Here is a 16,948-nt window from a genome sequence, read left to right as displayed (position 1 = left end):
ACCACCATGTTTGACTGTAGGGACTGTATTCTCTTCTTTAAAGGCCTCATTTCATTTTCTGAAAACCATAGAATGATGGGCTTTACCAAAAAGCTGTAATTTTGTTTAGTCTGTCCACAGCACATTTTCCCAAAAGGATTGTATCTTCCTTGAGTAATTTTTGTCAAACTCCAATCTGTTTTTAATGTTTCTGTGTTAGCAGTGGGGTCCTCCTGAGTCTCCTACCATAGCGTCCCTTTTCATTCAGATTGCGATGTACAGTGTGAGCTGACACAGTTGTACCCTGTGCCTGAAGGTCAGCTTGAATTTGTCTGGAAGTTGATTGAGGTTCTTAATCCACCATTCAAACAATCCTTTGTTGCAATCTTTGATCAAGTTTTTCTCTTTTGTCCACATCCAGGGAGATTAACTAGAGTGCCATGGTCTGTAAACTTCCTGAAAATGTTGCGCCCAATGGACACAGGAACATTAACATTTGTTAACTGATACAGGTGAGTTTAATTACAAATTACAGGAGCATCATAAACTTGGAATGCAATTATTTCTTACAATTTTGAGAAGGTGCCAATAATTTTTTCCAGTCCATTTTTGGGGGTTTGCGTGGAATGTGTCAGATTCGGCTTTTTGTTTCTCCACTTTTTTGTGTCATACCAATAAAAACAAAAGAAACAAATATGAGAATGCCATAACATTTGTAATTGCAACAATTTTTCTGGACAAAGTGGTGCATTGTCTGACAGAAATGCAGGGGTGCCTATATTTTTGGCCATGACTATATTTATATTTCAAACTACTGTAGCTGGTTTTAGAAAGTTAAGTTGTTTGCATATCCAGAAGGTGCATAGTCTGGATAGAGTATGTTTGCATATCCAGAAGGTGCATAGTCTGGATAGAGTATGTTTGCATATCCAGAAGGTGCATAGTCTGGATAGAGTAACAAAATATTGAAACCCCTTTTTAATTTTTTTATCACTGTCTTGCTGCTTCCCAGATACATTCATCTTCTTTATTTATCCTGGAAACTATTGTCATTGAAACTTAAAGTAATGCAAAATCATTTTAGTTGGTTACAAATTATGAGAATGAAAATGATTTAATGTCACTTCCTGCTGCATCTCAGGGACAGGAAGTATAGGAAAATCTGCCCAACGTGGAACGAACAACACAAAAACTTTATACAAAGCTAAAAAGAAACATTTCGGCTATGCGTACACTTTTATCTCTAGTTTTAGGTTGCTGCTCTCTTCTTGCAGCTTGTCATGCAATGCTGGTAGGCTACTAATACAGACTTCTCCTTGTGAAAATATTAGTGGCTTGGCTGTCTTTTGACGTTAATAATCAAAGCATAGGGATAAAGTATTAGTTGTGCTGCAGTGCTCATGCATTAACAAAGAACATGCTGGTAGGATGAGAGAGCAGAGTGACAGAAAGATGAGCTCAACATTGTATTCCTTCTCAATTCACTATCTAGTCACAGGGCTCTGCTGTGGTATAGTTTTGTAAATCTCAGAACAGAATGGACAGATATACAGTTCCTTTAGAGTTCGGCTTTAAATTCATTTTATTTATAGGGATGTTTACAAAAATGTATGATATATGTGGATAGCTGCTAATAACAGATAAGTATATTCATGACAATCTGAAAAAAAATGTCCTATTCCTTTATGTTTAAAATGGATAAATTCTAAATGGACAATGATCAGAAGATTTTTCTGTGAAATATAAATAGATATTTTGTATACATACAGGTTACATCAACCGGTTCTTATGCAGATGATCATGAAGATATTCCTCACCTACAATTGTAAGGTCTACTTATTTATGCATGATCAGAAAAGCCATAATATTTCTGCCACACATTCTAATACCAGGTATTGAATGCATTATGTTGCTTACCATTGTCCTGAAAAAAAAAAAAAAGGATGACTAGGAACAGAAAAAACACATGCATGCATAGTCCATATAAGCTGTAGCTGAGAAATTCAGCTTTATTTTTCACTTGCTGAGTGGTGACATCGAGCCGCAAGCCGCGCAGCACAATAGGGATAATTAGAGCAGCTGTGTCTGTTAGCGGCTGCCTTTACAAGACAAATTGCTACATTTATTGTGTAATATTAATATGAAAAGAGGCAGAAAAATTGTGATTTTTTTTGTAGAGTTTCAGTATTACTTATTACAGTTACACTGAGCAAGAAAAGGAATCAATGAAATGGACCAGTCCTTGAAAGAGAAATATTTATTTTAGGTCAGAGAAAGAGTGTGGTTAGGTTATAGATGGTTTCATGTTGTTTGTGTCCTTGTTGAAGGAATTTCCCTCTCTTCCAAGTGACAGCAGTATCAGGGCAGGAAGCAAGGAGAAAGCTCCCCATTGGGTCACAGACAGAAAAAAAAACTAGTAGAGACAAAAAACAAAACCTAGTAGTGGTTGTAACTTTCACCAATGTGTTGAAAGTAGATATACTGTAAGCTTAACCATGTTAATGTCATTTTAAAAAAGGTATTTTCAGTCTTTTTTAATCTGCAGCTTCCATTAAAAGAAAATATGGTCATCCTGTCATGAAGGCTCTTGTTCAGGCACTTCCACTTATAAAAGGTGACAACTGTCTCTTAGTTGTGCTTCTATGTTGTCATTCATGTCACATGTGCTCCAGGCTCCGACTACAAGTGGCCGCCCTGACACAATTATACAGCCATGGTGCATCTATTGTCACCATCAGGTAGCCGGTCAAGACCAATGATACACAGTAGAAGCTGCAGTAGATGCTTGTAAACCAGACATGATGGAAAGATGCCAGAGAAGATAGCAGAAACAAGATGCAAAAAGAATAAAAAAAATTGAAAACACATTTTATTAAATAAAGCAAATATCATCGATTTATGCTGTTTCTCTCTATTTTAATCAATTCTGGAAACTGGGACCAAACCCCAAAAAAACTTCATCAAAGTACACAAGGCATGTGTAGGGTGCTTTGATCTTCTGCCTTATTGCAGCTATCTCTCACACTTGCAATCAACTTCTAGCTGTTAAAATGACAGCTGGGAATTGCTGTGTAAATACAAAGTATGTAAATGCTTCTCAACTCTGTTTAGAGGAGAGATAGAGAACTACTAACATTATAATTTTTGGATCTATGTTTTATTAATTTGCAGGTGAAAGAGATGACCTTTGATCTACATATGATGTCAGATAAAAAAAGAAATACAGGTTTTAAAAATACAGTATGTATATAAAAAAAACAAACCTAATTACTCACCTAGGCGGATGCAGCATCAACCCGATGCTGTATCTGTCCGCCGCTGCTTCGAAAACCGAGAATTGAGTGATCAAACACAGCTGAGCTCTCAGTTCTCTGTCTTCAGTGAGCAGAGAGCCCGTGACTGTCAGTCACTGGCTCTCTGTAATGCCCCTCCAGCACTCATTGTGGAGGGAGTGGGAAAGGCTGGCTCAGGCTCTCAGAAGCTCACTGAGAGGCTGAGCCAGCTGCCGGTCCAGGCATCTGGGTGGATCCCAAACAATTGATCAGGATCTTTTCAGAGCCTGGAACAGCCCTCTGTTGTCAGCCGACAGCTGACTTTAGCCTGCTATCAGCTGAAAATGAGTTAAATGAATGCAGAATGAACTGCACTCCTGTGATTCCTAAGAGAAGTATAGCCAAAATAGATATGGCCATACTTCTGGAAAGTAACCTAAAAAGTAAAAGAAAAAAGCTTTTTTCTTTAATTAAAAATGTATTTCTATCTAACCCCTTACTAATCCTATAGTTTATCATAATCAGTACTAATTAACTCTTTCTTATGCATCTATTATTTTCATGAGTATTATTTTACTTTTTGCTTATTTTTGTTTTTCCAACCATTAATAACAATAACAATTTTCACATTTTGTTTATTTACTTTTTTTAGCATCACAATAAAAAAGAAGCCCAACATTTAAAAAAAAAAAAAGCCCTTTTTAAAAAAAAATTGAAATACACTTGCAATGCATTGTAGCAAAATCATAATTTTAGTATAATTTTAAACAGGACGAATGATAGAATACAATGCATATATTTTATCTACATTAGCAATTTTTTTTATTTATTAACACTGAAATAGTTGTTGTTTTTTTTTTTTTTACTATAGATTGATAACAAAATCATATTGCAAGTAAACATTATCAAAAACAAATTTTTGTTTTTGATAAAGTCATATTTTCTGCTTTATTTTTAGACCCCTATGAGACAGGGCCTTTAAAAGAAACTTATTGCTTGGTTCTCTAAGTGAACAGGTACCACAATTAATACAGCTGATCCTACTAAGTATCAATGCCATTCACAACACTGCCCCTAACTACCTCACCAACCTGATTCCCAGGTACCACCCTACCCGTACCCTTCGCTCTTCACAGGACCTCCTTCTATCTTGCTCCCTGGTCTCCTCCCCCCACGCACGTCTGCAAGACTTCTCCAGGTCCTCCCCCATCCTCTGGAACTCACTACCCCAATCCATCAGACTGTCACCTTCCCTCCTCACCTTCAGGCGCTCCCTCAAAACCCACCTCTTCAGGGAAGCCTACCCCACCCTCACCTAACAGCCGTTCTCCATCATTCCTCCTACCACTCCATCCCCCATAGCCACTTCCTCCTGTACCACTACCCCCTCCCTCCTAGATTGTAAGCTCGAAAGAGTAGGGCCCTCTAACCCCTCGTGTGCTGTTTGTAGTTGCTGTACTGTTTCATGTATTGTTCCCCCCCTCTATTGTACAGCGCTGAGCAAACCCTTTGGCGCTATATAAACTCAATGTAATAATAATAATAATAATATTAATGGCTAACTGACACTTATGGTTGCACCACAGAAAATAATTTAATTCTCTTCCTCCAGAAAATACATTAAAGTAGACATAAACCCTTAATCAATTGCATGTGGTTTGCTAAACTGTTTATCCTAAACATTTGACATGTTTTTTCATAAAATCCTAACCTTTTATGTTCTTAGTTGTATCTCCTTTCTGCTGGTCTCCTGAAGCTTCTTTACAGCCACATTCAGCTGGCTGGGTTTCCTGATGGTGATAACAGTGGACCATGCCTCAGTAATCTGCATTGGAATGGCCATTTCTAGTCTTCATTGAAGAGGCAACCTAAAGAAGGACATTCATAGTAGGGCCACCAGATATTATTTTATTAAAAGCTTCAGATTTTAACATGCTGCAGATGGCTTTTTAGAAACACATTTACATGTGAAAGCTTATATGAGATTTTAGTGATTGGGTTTACAACACTTAAAACATATAGAAACTATGAGAAAATGGAAAAAATCTTGAGCAGGAATTTTAGGCTACGTTCACACTAGCCTTGTGTGCAGGCGGCAGAGAGGCGTTTGGGAAGCATTTTTACCGCTTCCCAAACGCCTCTGCCAATTCTGCACATTACAGCACATGGTGCTGTTCTAACGGGAGCGTTTGCGTCGCGTTGCGTCGCGGCAAAATGGACGCCTCTGGACGAGTCAGGAGGCTTTGAAGCCTCCTATTCTCGTCTATGGTGCCGCTCCACAAACGCCCGGCCGGCGTTTGCGGTGCGGTTGCGACGCGGTTGCGGGGCGTTTGCGGAGTGGTAACACCACTCAAACTGCATTATAGGCGTTTGTGGGGCGTTATTAATGCTCGGCAAACGCCTAGCAACCGCCGCTAAACCGCGCATGCGGCGTTTGCGGAGCGTTTGCCGAGCGTTAATAACGCACCACAAACGCCGGACCAACGCTTGCCAAAAGCTATAGGGGCGTTTGGCAAGCGTTGGCAAAACAGCCTAGTGTGAACGAGCCCTTACTCTATCCACCAGCAGCCGGTATCCAGAAGAAAGGATTAAAGGGAGAGAATCTTAAGTAGTTTTGATTTGTCCACTCTCAACCCAGCTACACAGCAAGAGATGAACCTTTTGACTTATCAATTCTGTTCATCACGGTATAAAACATTGACAGAAGGACCTTACTGCCCACTAAATCTATCTTCATCGGCACAATAGGACATTGTCAAACAGGGTATTAGCTTGTGATATGAAGAACGGAGCTAAAACAACAGACTCTCCATCTTTCAAGAATAATAGGCTTAGCTGGTCAACTTGTCCAACCAAAGAGATAGAAGGGAAGCAAATACAGAGACTCAGAAAAAAAACTCTTTAAATAATGTGAAACAAAGCAAAACAGAACCAATCAAGTCTGACGCTACAGCATGACACAATGACACCGCAAGACAGAAAGAGAGAGAAGTAATATATAGCCCGTCATGTCTGTCACTTCATGGAACATTGTTAGCGGAACAGAAACCGCTATATGAGAATAAATGAATGTACTGTTCTTATATCTGGAATACACAGCGTAGGAATGGATGTGACAGTTTCTAAAAAGAACTTGTCATTTCCCTGTGGGACAATTAAAGAAAAAAGTATGTTTTGTTTCCAATGAATAAAATTGTTTAGTGTTCTGTATTAGTGGTGCACCAAAATGAAAAATCTGGTGCCGAAATCGAAACTTCAGGATGCATTTGACCGAAAACCAAAACTGAAATGGCTGGGTATGTGGGGGTGGGGAGGCTTCATTTTTTTTTTTTACTTTTAATGTGTGATTTTATTTTTTTTAACTTATGATTGTATTGCTATCACATAGTGGATCATTAGTTCTCTATGCGATAGCATAAAAGTGAAAGGTCCTTTGTAGGGGGTGTGGGGGCAGTGTGTGCAAGGAGGGGGCAGGAGAGGAGCAGTGTAAACAGTGAGAGAGCAGTGTATACAAACATAACCAACTGTGATCAATCAGCGCAATCACACTCCCCACCTACTGTAAATCCAAAATACTATTAAATACCTCTTTGTTGCTTGCTGAACGCAGAAACAGCGAAAATATATTCACAAATTACTAGTGCAGCATTACTCTCTAAATTAATAATTGTTAGAAAACATAAATACTCCTGTGAAAAACATATACAAGTCATAAACGAAAGAGTCCATAAACACTCCCCTCAGTGATGTGTATCACTTCCGGGATTATCTTCTTCTTTAGTAATATTCAGTGATCCTCCACTACACCAGGTGAAAAACCTGCTCACCTCAAGAAAAGAAAATATGAGCTCATCTGGGTGTGCTCAACTCCTCAGTCGCAGTGACATATCTTGTTATCTCCTCTCGCCTTCCACTCACTCTGACATCAGGCCAAAACTGATCTCATGCAACAGAAAAACCAAAACATAGTGTTCTCTGTATAACACTTTATTGTAACCCCCACTAAAATAACCCTTGCAGATATAAAAGCATAAAATCTATATCCACATCCAGCTCACCACTCCGCTATCAAGATAGTGGTGGCGTGGTAACACAGTACCGGCTCCTCCTTCATAGACACGTTGCGCCCCCTCTAAGGGCTTCATCAGAAGTGGAGAGCCTTCTTAACACAACCTTTTTATAGCCACATATTCCCCCATATTGTGTCCAATTATTCATGGAAACACAGGAAGTGAGTCATTATCTTTGGGCGGAAGTGCCAATGCTGGCCTCTTCTCCACCTGTGGACTGCACAAGCACCACCAGTAGTACATGGTGGCCATCTTAAGTGAGGGTAATAGTAGATTCCCACCGAACACAGGCACCAGCAGTGCATCATCATCCCTGGGCAGAAGGGCCAGTACTGGCCTCTTCTCCACCCATGGACTGCAAACACACCATCGGAAGTACAGTGGCGGCCATCTTAAGTGAGGGTGACAGGAGATTCCCACCAAACTCTGGCAGAAACACTCTCTCCCATCCTCCACACAAAAGACCAGACGCCTACACATTAACCCCACATCTACCCAGGCTACCTCCCCAAAACCCTGATACATAAAATCACAAATGATGAATAATATGCATATACCGGGGCTGTATCATTACAATACCTGACTTAAATACATCAAAATGCACATGCATTCAAGAATATATACTGACTAAAACACTCAACTATTACTAATAAAACTATTTAAATCAAAATCAATATTAAGACCCCTAGGTGACAGAACCTAGGTTTCAAAAATCCAAAAGGATTCCCTCTGACTCAAAAACCATATAAAATGACCTCCTTTCCAATGTTTATTGACTTTTTCCACCCCCCCAAATTTTAACCAATTCAATACCGGGCAATTTTACACCTTCCTGCCCAGGCCGGTTTTCAGGTTTCAGCGCTCTCACACTTTGAATGACAATTGCGCGGTCATACAACACTGTACCCAAACTAAACTTTTATCATTTTCTTCACACAACTAGAGCTTTCTTTTGGTGGTATTCAATCATCGCCAGGGTTTTTATTTTTTGCTAATTAACAAAAAAAGACTGAAAATTTTTAAAAAAACACGTTTTTCTTTGTCTCTGTTATAAAAGTTTGCAAATAAATAATTGTTCTTCATAAATTTAGGCCGAGATGTATTCTGCTACATGTCTTTGGTAAAAATAACCCAAATTAGGATGTATTTTTTAGTTTGCAGGAAAGTTATAGAGTTCACAAACTATGGTATAGATCTGAATATTGATCAATCCTGAAGTACTGACAGCCAATCTAATTTCTTATTTTTTTTGTCATAATTTTTTGGAAAATGAAAAAATTGAAAACATTATTTCACTATTTTTTTTTACATACTGTCACCAATGCAGTACAGTGTCATCATATAACTGGCATGGCGGTGATCAGGGACACTGACTGGTGACAGTGTGAAAAAATATATATATTTTTTAATTTTATTTTAATTTTTTTTATTATTTTACATTTTTTATTACATTTTTTTCTTTTTTTAAGATTTGTTTTTCATATTTCACTATGTCCAAAGTAGTACAATGTTACCATAGTAACATTGTACTACTTTGGGAAGTGATCAGTATTTTTTTTTTTTTTTACACAATTTGCTTATAGCAAAGAATTAGTTTGCTATAAGCAAGCATTTACCTGAATGACATCGATTCATTCAGGGTTTTTTTTTTTTTTTTGTGCTTAGCTGTGATTTGGCTACAGCTAATCACATGACATATGCATGTGATTAGCTGTGACCATTCACAGCTAGACACTATTATACAATGGAAGGCATGAATGAAGCCATCCATTGTATACAACTGTCATGTGACCTGCTGTGATTGGTCACAGCAGGTCACATGGTACCGGCAATGGGGCCGATCTGACATCGGCCGTGTCAGAGGTACACGGCTGATGACAGATCGCGCCGCTGCGCAGCTCTGAAAGCGCGTGAACTGCGCATGTGTGGGAGTACGCCAAATGGCGGCATCCCAGAAAGCTAGTGCATTTTTCCAGCTGCCATACGTCTATTGGCCGGGCATCAAATGGTTAATCATGTGGGGTCTTTCTCATGGACTTCTCTAAAATGTTTAGAAACACTATGTTCCGTGTTACCTTTCTTAATATTATTAATATTTTCCCTAATACTCACATGTGAAGGTCTAGAGGTAATCCCAACATACTGAAGTGAACAAAGGCACTCCATCATATACATCACCCATTCAGTGGTACACGTGATGAAGTCCTTCAGTTTATAAGAGGAACCTGTGGCTGTTCCTTATTTCTTATAAATTCACAAATTCTGTTTTATTAACTTTAAATGGTCTACACGCTATGCATTTCCTACACATGTAGAAACCTTTAAAATCTAAAAATCTGTTAGGTACATTATTAGAAGGGGGGATCTATTACACCTGGGGCAATTAAATTCCTCAAACTAGGGGTCTTTTTATAAACAAATTTGGGATGTTTCGGTAATACCCCTTTTAACACCCTATCATTCCGTAAAATATCCCAGTACTTCCTTATAATATTCTCCACCTTTTTTGGCTGTACATTATATTCTAAGACAATCCTATATAATTTCTTTTTTATCCCTTAAACCCAATAAGTGTTCCTCTTTCTAAATTCCTGACTTCTTCCATTTTATCTTTGATGCATCCCCTAACATAACCTTTTTGTACAAAGCTTTTTTCAAAAATCTCTGCTTGCTGCAAAAAATCATCCTCCTCAGTGCAATTTCTCCTCTACCGGACAAACTGCCCTGTGGGGAAATTAAGAAGCCAGGGTTTATAATGGCAGCTATCAGCAGCTATATACCCATTCCTATCCGTTGGTTCACAGTAATTTTTGGTTAAAGCTATTCCTAGGGGGTCTATTTCCCCCTGTATCCATGATTGAGCGGAGGTTGATGTGTTCTACCATTTCGAGGGAATCTTCAATCTTGGAATCAATATCCTCCTCTACTATTCCTATTACTATTCCACTGGGGAACTCTTAGATGTGACTAAAAAAGGAAGCTCATGGGAGTAGCAAAGGCTTCAAGATTCAAGAGAAACAAGGTTCAAGGCAAGATTGTTCAAGGAATTGTCCAGGAAGCTGTCCAGCATCCAGGGGTGTATTTGCCACGAGGCAAACAAGGTGTTTGCCTAGGGCGGCACTTTTTAGGGGGGCAGTGCGGTGCCGCAGCCCCCCCTTCCAATGGAAGGGACACTTAGTACAGCGGGCTGCTGTGTCTTACCTGGCTCCGTGTCCCAGTCCCACGACGATCCAGTCCAGGAGGGGTAGAGAGGTCCGCAGGTCTGGTGTCTTCATTTCCCTGGATGCGATATGTGGGCGGGATGACATGCCGCCCCTGTCATCTGGCCACACCCTTGGGATCACTAGACAGCCTATGGCAGCTTGTACCTCCCACTGCAAGCTCTGCCTCCTCACGAGTGATTGGGTGCCAGAACTGTAGCTCAGGAAAGGCATACAGGTGGCCAATCACCTGCGAGATGGCAGAGCTTGGAGAGGAGGAGCCGAGCGGCAGCGCGAAGATCAAGTGAGGGAGCTGCCGGAGCAAGTAAAGAAGACAGCTGACTGGTAAGTGTGCCTGTGGATGGGAGAGGGAAGGAGCCTAGGCTGGAGCAGAGTTCAGCAAGGTAAGTGTCATTGGTGTCAGTGGGAGGAATAGTGCCCCATCATTGGTATCACTGATACCAATGATGGGGCACTATTCCTCCCACTGACACCAATGATGGGACACTATTCCCCCCCCCCCACTGACACCAATGATGGAGCACTATTCCTCCCCCCACTGACACCAACGATGGAGCACTATTCCTCTCCCCACTGACACCAATGATAGGACACTATTCCTCCCACTGACACCAACGATGGCACACTATTCCTCCCACTGACACCAATGATGGGACACTATTCCTCCCACTGACACCAATGATGGGACACTATTCCTCCCACTGACACCAATGATGGGGCACTATGCCTCCCACTGATACCAATGATGGGGCACTATTTCTCCCACTGACACCAATGATGGGGCACTATTCCTCCCACTGACACCAATGATGGGGCACTTTCTCCCACTGATACCAAAGATGGGGCACTATTCCTTCCACTGACATCAATGATGGGACACAATTCTTCCCACTGACACCAATGATGGGGCACTATTCCTCCCACTGACACCAATGATGGGGCACTATTCCTCCCATTGACACTAATGATGGAGTACTATTCCTCACACTGACACTAATGATGGGGCACTATTCCTCCCCCCACTGACACCAATGATGGGGCACTATTCCTCCCACTGACACTAATGATGGGACACTATTCCTCCCACTGACACCAATTATGGGGCACTATTCCTCCCACTGATACCAATGATGGGGCACTATTCCTCCCACTGACACCAATGATGGGGCACTATTCCTCCCACACTGACACTAATGATGGGGCACTATTGCTCCCACTGACACTAATGATGGAGTACTATGCCTCCCACTGACACCAATGATGGGGCACTATTCCTCCCACTGACACCAATGATGGGACACTATTCCTCCCACTGACACCACTGATGGGGCACTATTCCTCCCACTGACACCAATGATGGGGCACTATTCCTCCCACTGACACCAATGATGGGGCACTATTCCTGCCACTGATACCAATGATGGGGCACTATTCCTGCCACTGATACCAATCATGGGGTGCTATTCCTCCCACTGACACTAATGATGGGGCACTATTCCTCACACACTGACACTAATGATGGGGCAACATCATTGGTGTCAGTGGGAGGAATAGTGCCCCATCGTTGTCAGTGGGCGGGGCTCTAATAGGAAGAGGTGGAGCCTAAAGAGGAAGGGGTGAAGTTTGCAGATGAAAGGGTGGGACAAATTTAGATGGGGGGTGCCCGATTTTAGTCTTGCCTAGGGCAGCCCAAAACAAAATACACCACTGCCAGCATCCTAGGTGGCTCAGCAAGAAAAGACATTGCCAGACACAGCAGAGTTTGCAGTTTCAGACCCGGGTCCTGACACTGCTACTCTTGCCTGCGAAGGACATAAGGGCCCACCCTTCCTGTTTGTTGCATCTTCTATTTTCAGTTATGTAGGATTCAGTAAGATGAAATCTTGAGCCTTAGTCAAAAGGATCCTTGAATGCTGAAAATATGGCACTTTCAAGGGGATTTTGCTGGATTGCTTTAAAATATATTTCTATTTGGCTTGGGTCAGATTGGCTGCTATGTAAAAGATGATGGCATAGGGTCAAACACATTTAACACTGACTTTGAATAATTCCCATCTGTCTCAAGAGCTGCTGTGTGAACCTCATCCTCCCTTCCTGTATCTGATTCTGTTTATCGCAGCTTTATTTGTGGTTTGACCTTGCCATTGGTTAGCATTTGTTTACTAATTTATGGCTTCAGGTGGGTTTGGGGTAGCGCTTTTGGTAAGGATAGGCATTGAGGATAAGTCATATTGTTGTTTACAACTGGTACAGGTTATATTTTGACTGTTATGTTGGAAATTATTTGCACCTTATCCTTTCCAATTCATGGTTCCAAACATATCCAAAAATAAGTTGCATTATGTAAAAAACATAGATACATGATCATATCTGTTACAGAAGGGCATAGAAAACATCACTTATATGATGATACTTATAGTACAGTAGTAGCAGAAATAATGTATTTATACAACACGTACAACACGTGTCCCATTACGTAAGGATGGAAGAAAGGAGAGGAAAGTAAAAGGAGGGGGTTGAGATACTCGGAGAAGATTGGTACTAAACGTATATGAAGTACACTCCATATTCAGCTTGGTTGGTTGGTAAGAGGAAGAAAGAGAGGACGGGAGAGGATGAACTGATGTCCTTTCCAATTGAACTTGTTTTCAAGTCATGTTTGAGCCAGGCTTTATTCTCATTTGTTGGTATGGCTTAATGCCTGTGCTTCTTAACAGGAATGAATGAGACTCCTTGGTGGAGAGGGCAGGGATTCCAGTATGCTGGAGTTAGTGATAGCATATGTGTCACAAAAATGTTCTGTGCACGTCTTTGGATTACAACATGGACCCTCTTGATGGACACAAGTACACGAGAAAGGAAATCCAATTTCAGAGTTATGTTCTCTTAAAGAGACACTGTAAATGTAATTATCCTGTGCACAAGTTTAAACACAGTTAAACCGCAAGTAAAAAGTGAAAAAAAATTTGCTTTATATAGAAATAAATGCTTCGCTACCCTGAAAAATGGTAAACGATCGTGTGTGTATGTGACAATCAGCAAACAGGCATTAGATACTTTTAAAATATTCAAATAATCAGAAACACAAAACATAAATCTAACCCCCCCAAAAAAACTTTAAATAAGGAAGTCCATATACAATGTGAACAAAAAGTCCAATGCACCACGTGATACACTCCAAGTAAGTGCTGCAGATATGTGCAAGCAGAAAAACCTCCACCCTTATGGGTAAACTCTCATTTCAATGTATTGACCCCCACAAAAAGGTCAATAAAACATCCCTATATGAATGATCAGATGAACTCCTTCCTTCTTTAGTCAGCAAACAAGGTCAGGATCTCTGATAAATCTGAGCAGTTCAAATGGGTGATGGGTATATTTTACATGATAAAACGCATTGAATATAGTGCTCACTGTTATATTATTATAAAAATCAAGGAATAAAAAGCCATTCACATGTAATAAGGTAAGACAAAGGCATATTTCACTTTTAAAACCTCCCATTGGTGAGCATCAAGGCCCTGATGCTTGCAGATGAAAGGTTTTAAAAGCCCTGATGCTTGCAGATGAAAGGTTTTTCAAAGCCCTGATGCTTGCAGATGGGAGTTTTTTTTTTTTAAGTGATATATGCCTTTTTCTTACTTTATTACATGTGAGTGGTTTTTTATTTCTTGCTTTTTATAATAAAACAACTGTACGCGAGAGGCCTAAATATACCCGAAAAACGCTCACAACTCCTGAATTACATGAAACATCTACGAGCAGATGTGCTCTTCATTCAAGAAACTCACTTTCATGTGGATCATATTCCTAAACTCTCCAATATCTATTACCCAACAGCATATCATTCAGTCAACACAGAGGTAAAAGCGAAAGTTGTTTCCATTTTACTCTCCAAATCGCTCCCGCTCATAATTTCTGAATCTCTCGAGGATCCAGAGGGAAGGTTCTTCTTCCTTAAGGGCACTTTATATCACAAACTGATCACTCTAGCCAACATATATAGTCCCAACACTACACAAGTAGGCTTTTTTCGTAAAATCTCCAGACTTCTTGTCAGCTTTCAAGCGGGTATCTTGATTCTTGGAGGCGACTTCAATGTGGCTTTGAACCCCCTAGATGACACCTCGACAGGCTTCTCATCGAAACCCTTCCGAGCACTTAAACAGATTAAAGCAGAATTATACGACCCACTCTTACATGATACATGACGTACCCTACACCTCTCTGATAAAGATTACACTTTTTTTTCAGCTCCTCACAAACGTCATTCTAGAATTGACTATCTCTTTCTCTCACAAAAAGATTTGCACATGCTGAGGTTGTCCTCTATAGAACCAATGATTCTCTCTGATCACCACCCAATTATGATGACTATTCAATTTCCCGACGCCCCTTACGCATCCAAAACATGGAGATTAGATCCCTTCCTCCTTACTGACTCCGACGTTACCCATCAAATACGGGAATCTCTAACCAATTACTTTAAAGAAAACATGTCTCTTGAAACGTCTCCTCGCATTCAAAGGGAAGCACACAAATGTGTGATACATGGGCTCTTACTTTCTATTTCGGCCTCCTGTAAACGTGTAGCCCAGGCTTCTTTCAATTCGTTACTTCAAAAAGTTTGGGACCTGGAAAGTGCACATAAGCGCTCGAAGGCTGTAGACTCTGCATCAGAACTTGATCAAGCACGCAAGCAATTGCGAGATTTAGTGGAAAAGAAAACTAGACGCAATTTTATATTAACCCAGAAACTCTTCTACGAACACGGCAATAAATGCGGCAGGTTTCTGGCTTGGGCCTTGCAACCTAAAAAAGCGTTGCATACCATTCATCAACTTAACTCAAAACATGGTCATCCACTTAAAACATCTACAGATATCGCAGCCGAATTTGTGCGATATTACACCGAGCTTTACAACCTCCCCTTATCACCTAAACCGACAGGGGATGATAGACCACACAAGGACATCATCCAGACCTTTCTAGCCCAATACCTTCCTAAAGCCATTTCTCAGTCACAAGCAAAAGAACTAGACGGGCTTTGACTTTGACTGAACTACAACAGGCCATTGCCCAATTAAAGCAAAAGTCCAGGACCAGATGGTCTTATAACCACATACTACAAATCCTTCATAGATGTCCTAGCACACCCATTTCTAAAGGCCTTCAATTCGCTAGATACACCAGGTCAATCCATGCTCTATCTCTCTGAAGCCCACATTACATTGATACCAAAAGAAAATAAAGACCAGACATCGCCCGGCAAACTACCGCTCGATTTCCCTACTGAATGTCGACCTTAAGATTTTTCCAAAGATTCCGGCCAATCGTCTACTGAGCATTATTGACACGATTATTTCCACTGATCAAGTGGGATTCATCACTGGCAGAGAGGCTAGAGACAACACAATCAGGGCTATAAACATACACCATTGGCTGATACAGAAGAGACAATCTGGCTTTTTCCTCTCTCTAGATGCGGAGAAGGCCTTTGACAGACTGGCATGGGACTATATGGAGGCTGTTTTATCTGACCTCGGGCTTCCTCCCTGCTTTTTGAACTTCATCATGTCCCTATACACGACACCAACGGCTAAAGTGAGAGTAAACGGTCTCCTCTCAAATGCCTTTTCAATACGCAATGGAACAAGACAAGGATGCCCATTATCCCCCCTCCTATTTATCATCACACTTGAACCGTTTCTGCAATGCATTAAACAAAATAAATATAAATCAGCACACATAAATAAAAAAACACTCAAAAATCCCTTAAAGTCATATCAATATCCTTCCCCTGAAGTACCAATAATTAATAAATTAATAGACTTAAACCCAAAATTCACAATTACAGTGCAAAATCAAGTCCCAAAGTAATTTCCCAATAAATTATGCAAAAATAAAATAATCTAAAAATATAAATACATCAATCAAATAGAATAAAATAAAATAAAGTCCCAAAACACAAAGTGTCCAAATAATGAGTCCAAATTAAGATCAAATCTTGATAGGAAGACGCTTCCTACTCCACTGAAGAAGATGCAAATCAATCACAGGTGCTCTTCAAATGCCTCAAAAAAAACAAAATCTAGACATAGTATATTACCTTTTAAATAATATACCCCAAAGTGCCACACGTGTATCATGCACAAAGAACACTCCAGTGTCACAGCACTCATGTGAAAAGTATATTACTAAATAAATATCACTGCACACCTTATACCAAGTGCATAATTACCCTCAGTCAGAAAATTTCAGCTTGTAAATAACCACATGTATACAGAGTGTCCTTAGATTGGTATCCTCTTGTTCCTTAGGACCTCTTTATATCAGGGTGTCCTTCTCATACTCAGCTGCAACATGGAAGAACCCTCTCGGTTTCTAGACCGGAACCGGCGTCCTC

The sequence above is a fragment of the Staurois parvus genome, unplaced genomic scaffold, assembly GCF_062004578.1.
Source record: "Staurois parvus isolate SC_StPar_1 unplaced genomic scaffold, SC_StPar_1.0 ptg000298l, whole genome shotgun sequence".
Lineage (NCBI taxonomy): Eukaryota > Metazoa > Chordata > Amphibia > Anura > Ranidae > Staurois > Staurois parvus.
Note: the sequence above shows the minus strand (reverse complement) of the source record.